Raw genomic sequence first — 9,336 nt, forward strand, 5'->3', positions numbered from 1 at the left:
AGCACATTATGCTGCGGATAGGAAGGAAGTGCATTGTACTGCGGAATTTTACAAGCATTGAAAGGATGTTGTTACATAAAAAATGTGAAAAGTGTGGAAGTCTGGAATAGAGACAAGCACGACTTCTAAACTGCCAGATTACAGCCAGGAGTCAAAATGTTCAAGGTCAAATTGAAATAAGAATGTAACTGGATGAGATTCACCATCATCCTTTCTTTCTCTACGATACTGCATTGTTTTTCTAAGGAGTCGCAGCGGTCTACGACGAAAGGGTTTCAATCCAGGCCTGGGCATGGATGTTTGTGAGTGTCGATTCATCAATTTCATATAATCACTCATCCCCATCTTCGCAATTAGCCAAAAGTGGCATAAAAGCGAAGTAAAATAAACAAAATCAATCATTCTCGTGTCGGTATGATCCCCAGTCTCCTCTCTTATTTGCACCGTAAGGGTTCCGTTCAAAGGCTGGTTAGTTACTTTAAATGAGGTCACTTAGACTTTCCCTGCATGCGAATAAGAAAAAATAATAACAATAACAATATTAGCTTTGAATATCCATATCCAATTTTTATCAACCCCTCCGCATTAAACATCCTTGTACAGAATGTGTGTTCTATGCAACTAAGCATCGAAAAAATAACGTGACTTTCATTGCACAAATTTAAGTTCAGCATCATTTGTAACACTAAGTGCTATTGTTGCATTACACTATAGAGATGCTTACACTGTAACTGTTTAATGTTTTATCCTCTTGGGACCGACCTTCGTAACATCCGTTTTCCCACAGATGGTGAACCAAATAGAGCATGTGGGAAAATTCACTCGTTCCTCTCACGTCGAGAGTGACGATGGGAACGTTCTCTCGGAAGATTTCCATCTTCAAGTTACTTCCGTAGGTAAGCAGTAATGATGCTTGTCTTTCATTAACTGCCGGCCCCTGTGGCGGAGTGGGTAGCACATCCCGCTGCGACGCTAGGGGTCCCGGGTTCGAATCCTGGCCTGGGCATGGATGTTTCCGAGTGTCCATTCATCAATTTCATCATATCATCCCTCATTCCCATCTTCGCAAATTAGCCAAAAAGTGGCGCAAAAAGCGAAGTAAAATAAAGCAAATCAAATAAAAAAATCAATCGTTGTTTAACTACGCTTTATGCTCAGACAGGCTAACCGGGACTTGACCTACAGTTTAAAGTGGGATCCGAGATACTGTGCAATGTGTACCCACCGGGAATCGAACCCGTGATTCAGTGTTACCACTACGACATGAGAGATAATGATGTTAAACCATTTCGTTAAACGCTTTACTTGCAGCTTTATTACTTTTTTAAAAAGTTGGCAGTTATGATTCTATCCAGGATGAAAACTGTCATTAGAATGATTACTTTCCATGGACACCCCATTTGGGACAAGGAAGAAATGCCTATTTATTCTTTCCTCCTACCCGTCTTTAGTAACTTTTTCTCTTTTATGTTTTCTTGTACCTTCCTTCCACATTGCCATCTCTGTCTGTCCCCCTCCCTCTCCCTCCCTCTCTCTCTCTCTCTCTCTCTCTCTCTCTCGTTTTCTTGCTTCTCTTTTTCCCTCTCTTTCACCTCTCTCGTTTATTTATCTCCTTCCCCCTCTCTCTGTGTTGCTTCTTTATTTTCTTTATTTATCTTTCTTCTTTCCCTCTCTCTCTCTCTCTCTCTCTCTCTCTCTCTCTCTCTCTCTCTCGCACGCATTGTTGTGCTCTTTAATGTTTTTTTCTCTCGCCCGCTTCATTCGTAAACACACACACTTTTCTCTCCCCTGTAAAACATTTCTCTTGGTAACACGTCTCAACAATTGGTGCATGTAGTGATAAATCATTAATGTACTGCGAAGTAGGAGTTAAAATGTGCCTTCCTTATTTAGTTTTCTAATTCTGGAAAGTTAAGCATTATACAAGTGTTTTCTTATTCATATAAATACATTAAAATATTTTTCAGTACTGTGTATCAAATCAAGACCCCAAAGAAAATTATTGAGTGCATTTACACTATCTTATACGAGTTATTTTGTTATTTAGAAGTCAAGAACGTATGTTAGTTACACTATGGGCGAGTAGAGGCGATTGACTAAAACTCAGTGGCGCAACCACAGGGGGCAGGGAGACATTGCCCCCCAACCTTCGACGGAAGTCAATTCTAGGGGGGCAAACATGGACGGTCAAGGGCACCTGCAGAGGGGGCACAGAGGAGCAATCACCCTCCTCGATTTTTAATTTTATGCATATAAAAATGAATTTCGTAAAATTTTCATGCACGCTTCGCTCGCAATGCCTGCTTTTCTCAGTTTCGTCAAGTTCAGAGTCGTAGCTAGGGGCGGCGGGAGTCGGCCATGGATGCCGAATAATCTAAATGAAAAAGTTGTAAAATAGAGGATTCCATGGCGCCCAATGAAATTATTTGCGCCCCTTCAAATCAATATTATTTTGAATTGCAAAAATTTGATCTAAAAATTTTCTTGCTCGCTTCGCTTGTAATGTAATTGTTTTCTGTGATGTGATGTATTAAAAAAAATTGGTATATATGTATTCAATAAAATTTGCATACCTATACAATTTAGTTTTAGCATGTTGCATATGTATATTTTAATTTTCTGTCGCTCCATATTGCATACGTGTAACAAATATCTTGTATGAACATGAAAGTTATACAAGTTATATCTACAAAGGGAATTATCTTCGGAATGCATTTATCATTCATTTTCTGCCATTCAAAAATACAGTTTGTGTGCTTGTTTTCCATTACGTATTACCTAATGTGCAATTGATGGTGTTAAAAAAATTCAAATCGTTTGTTCCAAACAAATGCTTTAGCACAGACTTCTACCCCTTTTTTGCGTAATTTGTGAGGATAATAACGTCTTTGATACTACTACTAATTCTACCATTAGTAATAATAATAATAATAATAACAATGCCATTATTATTATTATTACTATTATTATTATTAGTTCGTTTATCCTGAACTTGCACCCCCAAGACAAAAGTTCGTGGTTGCGCCTCTGCTAAAACTACCATTGGCTTGGTTGGTTGGTGTTTTAAGTCCACTTTATGCACAGTAAGGCTAATTGGGACTGGACCTACAGTTTAAAGTGGGATCCGAACCACTATGTGCCTCCACCGGGTATCGAACCCGGGACCCCTTGATTACAAGGCGACGACGCTCCCACTGCTCCATCGGGAGGCCTTAACTACCATTGGCATACAACAAACAATTAACGTTGTTACTCTGGCGTAATTGGTGGAACATTCCGTGCAATACACGAGTATCTTACATATACATAGCATACATTTCTGGATTATTGTAAGTGGGGGAGGGGGGCGTGTCTCACCTATCCTCCTCGCAGTAAACTGTTTCCGGCTAGGCGGCTGGGCGAGTTGTAGGTGGTCGATTTGTGATATCACTACCGAAGTTCCAAGGTTCGATTTCCGACCTGGGCATTGATGTTTATTTGTGAGAGTCTTTTCAGTAATTTCATCTAAACACCACCATTCTCATCGTCTCAATTAGTCAAAATTGCCACAAAATAACATTTATATTTTTGTTTCTGCTTCGACAATGAAGATGAGTAATGATATGATAAAATCGATGAAGGGGCACTCACAAAGAACACCCATGCCCAGGTCGGGATTCGAACCCTGGACTCAGTAGCGCGTTGTGGTAACCACTCCGCCACGGAAATCGTCGTGTAAAATAACAAAGTTTCAAATGATAACTGTTGGTCGTTTCTGAATGTTAAATTTCCACAGTACATTGTGACTTACAGATTAGGCAAGACACCAAATATTCGGTTACCATTTATTGCAATTGGTTAGTTGGTTTCTTTCAGCTAGAATAAATTTCGCTTGACAAGAATCGTTGATCCGCTATTGGTACGTAAATTAAGCAATAAATTCGATAATTATAATTTGTGATTTATACCCCTTGTAATAATGTTTATTATCGTTATATTGCTTCTTGATCGTACAAATTGTGACCACGTTATAATTTTTACTTACTAATTCGTAAATCACCTTCGTTAGTCGTGTGCATTTACACTGTGTACATACTTTCAACCTTTGAAAACTTGAAATAATTATCAACTGCTGAATTAAAGTTGTTTTTTTTTAATAACTGAAGAATAACGTCCGATCTTTATCAAGAATTAATACCGTTGAAAATTTCCGAACACAAGAATGAGGCGAAACCTTACTTGGATGTACAGTATATTCCTTCGATGTGACCTACCCATCGACATAGCGCATCTATCACATTTATCTTATAGCTGTAAATCTGGCCATGAATAATTAAAGTATTGCTATGTAATCTCTCAAGGTGGATTAAGTCTTTTGTATCATATTGGCAGTTACTACAGAAGTGGTAGCATGGAAGCATAAAATAATAACCGGTTTGTTTTGAAATACAAAATAAGGTCTGAGCAATAAAATTGGATGTAATAAAAATGCAAGTCATTAAACATGTACAATATAATGGGACAGATAATACGTCCCATGACTTGAATTGGTAACGAATGTTTTCGAAGAAGCTAAAATACACGTGTTCTCTTCATTTTCACGACATTTTGTTATGAAATTAATTCTCCGTTGAATGTCTTTGTATGTTCAGTTCAGCTTCTGTGAAAAATTGATCCTTTGAAAATATTATGAATCACTATCAAAGGTCATTATGAATGATTAACTGGAATTGGTAATGTGAATGTGAACAGTACTTGAACCTAGCATGAAACAGCAAATTAAATTGATTCACACTACTTCCACATTAATTTCTGCACGTGACGTTTAAAAATCTGTGTTGAACTTTTCATTCTGTTTTGAACCTTTGTTTTCAAGCAATATGCATACTGTTTGGAAACATTGTGCATATATTTTGATAAGTTTTACAAATAAATAATGTTTCCTAATCTGATGAGTAGTGTAGGTCATTAACTTTGATATTAATGCACTATATTACATTCATCGAAATAGGTGTTGAACGCCTTGAAAACAAAATCAAGAACACTGAAGCATGGATACAATATAATTAATTAATTAATTATACAGTCGTATAAAACTGACGTTCCACTTAGTAGAAACACAAAGTAATACAAAATAAAAATATTGTTGAATAGAAAAATACACAGAAAGAACTAACTTGATTTAAACATTCCTTCTATGCACATGCAGCAGTAAAGGAATTGTGAATGGTTGTTTCTGTTTAAAATTAACTATTAATGACTTGGGATTTTATCGTATTTTGTTGTTCTCTCCTGAACAGTTCATCAAGTCTTTCACATGCAGCTAAATAATTACTAATGCAACTTACAAGTGAGCAAAAGGATTTAGTATTGTAAAGAGTATATACAGTTACGTTTTAACATACAATCACGGACAGTTCTGGATTGTAACTATTCTGTTGAAGTCAATAGAATTGTGTCCGTGATTGTACAGTGGGATCCATGAGTATTACCAAGCAAATTGTCCATCACCATGTTCCTGCACTTTATTTGACCCAATAAGAGCTTCAAGAATTAAAAGAAAACTCAAAACAAGCTGTTGACAACTTCTGCACCAGCATACATAAAAATCCATCGCTTAAAAACACATAGGATGTAAGAGAAATATTAATGAAAATAGTCATGGACAATTTGCCGAGCAATACTAGTGGATCCCACTGTTCAACTTGGAAATAATTCAAGAGCAGAAATATAGAGCTGAACAAAGCGGAACTGGGACGACATCCGGCATTTCTCACTTGGTTAGACAACAGCGGTTGTCTCAGGTTAAGTTTCCAAGTTTCTTCTCTCAAAACAACGAACCACGCCAAAGCACATTGGCAATAAATAGTTTAACCATCAAATACTTGCATAACATCACTACATAGCTTTCCGTAATTAATGTTATGTTGTGCTATAGATGAAAATTATTTGTTTCCCAATATCTTCAATTTATGTCGATACTCCCTATGTTACCATATTAACACTATGATTACGGGCCTCCCCAATGGCACAGTGGTAGCGTCGTCGCCTTGTAATCAAAGGAGCGCGGGTTCGATACACGGTGGAGGCACATACTGGCTCGGATTCCGCTTTAAACTGTAAATCCAGTCCCGCTTAGCCTATCTGTGCACAGAGTGGATTTAAAACTAAAAAAACTACAATAATTACGAAATAACCCACTGAAAATCTCATCACTGTCTCCTAATGATATCAATGTTTATTTCCTCACATTAATTTACACATGTTAAAAACATAGCAAAACCACGCTAGGATTTGGAGGCCCGGGACTAAATTTACACTGTAGGTCCAGTCTCGATTAGCTACGTAGTATTCACCTTAACATTAGCCCTACCTATGAATATCCTCCAACAATAACCTATGTGAGCATAAAATGAACTTTGAGTTTATGATGAGTGATTTTTCCAATTTTCAATCACATTTCGATATCATTATGTGACCTGTTTAACGAAATTTCACCTTCCTATTAGAGGACGGAGGTTAAAGCTCCCACTATATTCAGGCTTGAGCGCACATGATATGCTATGAAATAGATATAGCTTACAACGGTAAAATCACCCTAACTGAGTTAAGAGCAGTGAGAAAAATAGCACGTGCAAAACGGGGAAGAAGTACGTGAGGTTTGGTGGGTGTTATAGCACCCCTTTCGTTCGCCATCTCTAAAAGAAATAACTTTAAAAGCTGGAAAATGTGGCAAAATATAGGCAGAGTAATAAAAGATAAGACTTCTTCTTTCAAGAACTCTAAGTTCGCCCCTGAGTGCCTTGACCGATGCTCTACCCGGTGGAGGCACATTGCACAGTTGTTCGGATCCCACTTTAAACTGTAGGTCCAGTCCCGATAGCCTCTCTGTGCATGCAGGGGATTTAAAACAACAATTCAAACAGATGTTCTAAAAGAAGGCCTTCTTGTTTCTAAAAGGCTTTTCCTATTCCTGTTGTAACTTTCTTTCTTATTGGCTATCTGTGTACGGACTATAAGTTACTTAATCCTACCTGAAGATCCATGAAAGGCTGATAACGAATTTCACGCTCCCGTATTTAATCCTCGACCACTCTTGTGAAGACCTGGAGTGGAAATGCAACAGACTCTGCAGTGGAACTCGCAGATAGCAACATCAGCCCCATAAATCAGCTGTGAAGGTAATACGAGCACACTAACAAACGTACTTCCGAACGAAGTAATATCCAATAAAGTTCTGCCAGCTCCACACGCTGCGAGAACAATGCTACAAAACGAGGTACTCATTCGTTACACAGAACCTGTGACATTGTGTCATTTCCCACCGTCGTGGGAATGTTTTACGAGCAGTTTACGATATCGAGGTTTTATCAGCCAAGCAGAAAAACGTAGCAGTAACAGAGGAGAAAAAGATTGCCAGGCTTTTCATTGAACAATCTTGCGACGGTCTTTATGCACAACATGTAGTGCGTCGCGCGCAAAACTGGTCGTTTACTAAGCGGGTAAATTGAGGTCAAATATTGTAGGAGGCTTACACAGTACACTTTTGTAAAGCAGATGACGTTTTCACAAAAAGGAAGACACTTTTGGCCCTGCTTCCGTTCGCTAGTGGTTAAATAACACGATCCGGAATTAAAACATCTGAGTTACAAACCTAGGTAAAACATAGCTATTTGTCGAAGCTTGCTTTTCATCTTCCATCAGTTCGGTGTTTCCTCATTGCCGCGAAAGTTTGTTAAAATTCACTTTACGCACAGATAGGCTAATCGGGACTGGACCTACAGTTTAAAGTGGGATCCGAACCACTACGTGCCTTCAGCGAAAATCGAACCCGAGACCCCTTGGTTACAAGGTGGCATCATACGAGGCGGGCTATCCCATTGCCGCAATAAACTTTTCAAGAATTACATCAAACTTTCAGATGTTGAAGGGTTTCGAAAAATAAACTATTATAAGTTTAGTAGGAATAAAAACTGTATTCACGTGAGCATTTTGGAGATTTGACTAATCTTATTTTATGTAAATTAAAATGTGTTCGCAAGTGGCCAATTCTTATTCTTCTAATATTTACTATTGGTTTTCCAGGAATCTTCAAATCAGAATGTAGGCCTATCTAACACTTGCAACGCTCAGTTAGTGTGGTTAGGTTGCTTGCTTTAAGTTAAAAAATAAACACATGTTTCAAATTCAAAAACATTTTATGTGTTAAAAGTACTAAACTCATGTGTAGACTAACAAGTAAGTGTCATTTCAGTGAAAAATATTGGAACATTTCGCGGCGCCCCACTGCTCTAATCCTATAAGCAATTCCACAAGGCTATTCCTTTGACTAGAAAGTGGAGAAGTGGAGTTATTGAAGGTGAAAATTACTTTCAGCATTCAACGTGCCATCATTTACATGCAGTGATTCCATTACTTGTTTTTATGTTGCGATGCCGCGTTGGGTTTTGTGTCGTTCCAGTAGAAAATCTGTTTTCTCCGTCTGTACTTCACATCGAGTAATGTAAACAGTTATCAATGTTTAGAGAATTATGCCTGGCGATTTGGTTCAAAGAACAAGAATTATAAAACTTTCACCCGCTGTATCTGCTGTGTCGTTTATACTCTTTAATAAGATTATATTAATTTCTTATTAAATCGCCACATAAAGTAATTGTTGAAGATAAAAATCTACCCTTAATTTACTTGACATATATAATATTATTAACAATTGTATGATTGGATAACAAATGCTAACAACATCTATACATTGTCCAGATTTGAACCCAGAACTTCAGGCGACTGACCGGGTCAGGCCCGTAGCCAGAATTTTATTTCGGGGGAGGGCTCATCCTTTATCAACAGCCGCCATTTAACATAACCCGTGGCCTTGGCCTATCTGCTGACTGCCAGTCTCCCTCCCATAATCCTACCTAGAGGTGTGGAGATCTTCAGGAGCCGCCATTTAAAGGCGATAAAGTGTGACGGATAGAAGCCCTGAAGATGAATTTCTCAGTATATTACAACTTATTATACAGGAAGTTTCATCCTGCTAAGGAAGTAAAACTAATTACCGCTATACACTATTTAAATTAGATATTTGCAGGATTTCGGGGGGGACTTCAGCCCCCAAGCCTTCCCTTTGCTACGTGCCTGGCTCGGGTCACCATTTGTTTGTTTGAGTTTATTTTCAAATCCACTATATGCACAGAAACGCTAATCGGTACTGGACCTACAGTTGAAAGTGGGATCTGGGCAACCATGTGCCTCCACCGTGTGCGTGGTGTTTTTTTTTTTTTTAAGTTGGATTTATTGTTAACAAGAAGTAATTGAAGTTACTATTGCATAACATAATAAGTATATTGCAAGATGGTGAAG

The 9,336-nt window shown here is 38.1% G+C and overlaps 1 protein-coding gene across 1 annotated transcript in view; it reads right to left on the minus strand.

The window, feature by feature from the left end:
* Positions 1-7,161, minus strand: part of Ctns (lysosomal cystine transporter cystinosin) — a 100,090-nt gene extending 92,929 nt beyond the window's left edge. The window contains exon 1 of the mRNA XM_083133295.1: positions 7,014-7,161. The gene's annotated coding sequence lies outside the window, so the exon portion shown is untranslated. The remainder of the gene's footprint in view (positions 1-7,013) is intronic.
* Between the last annotated feature and the right edge of the window lie 2,175 nt (positions 7,162-9,336).

The sequence above is a fragment of the Lepisma saccharinum genome, chromosome 1 (genome assembly GCF_977018435.1).
Source record: "Lepisma saccharinum chromosome 1, izLepSacc3.1, whole genome shotgun sequence".
NCBI lineage: Eukaryota > Metazoa > Arthropoda > Insecta > Zygentoma > Lepismatidae > Lepisma > Lepisma saccharinum.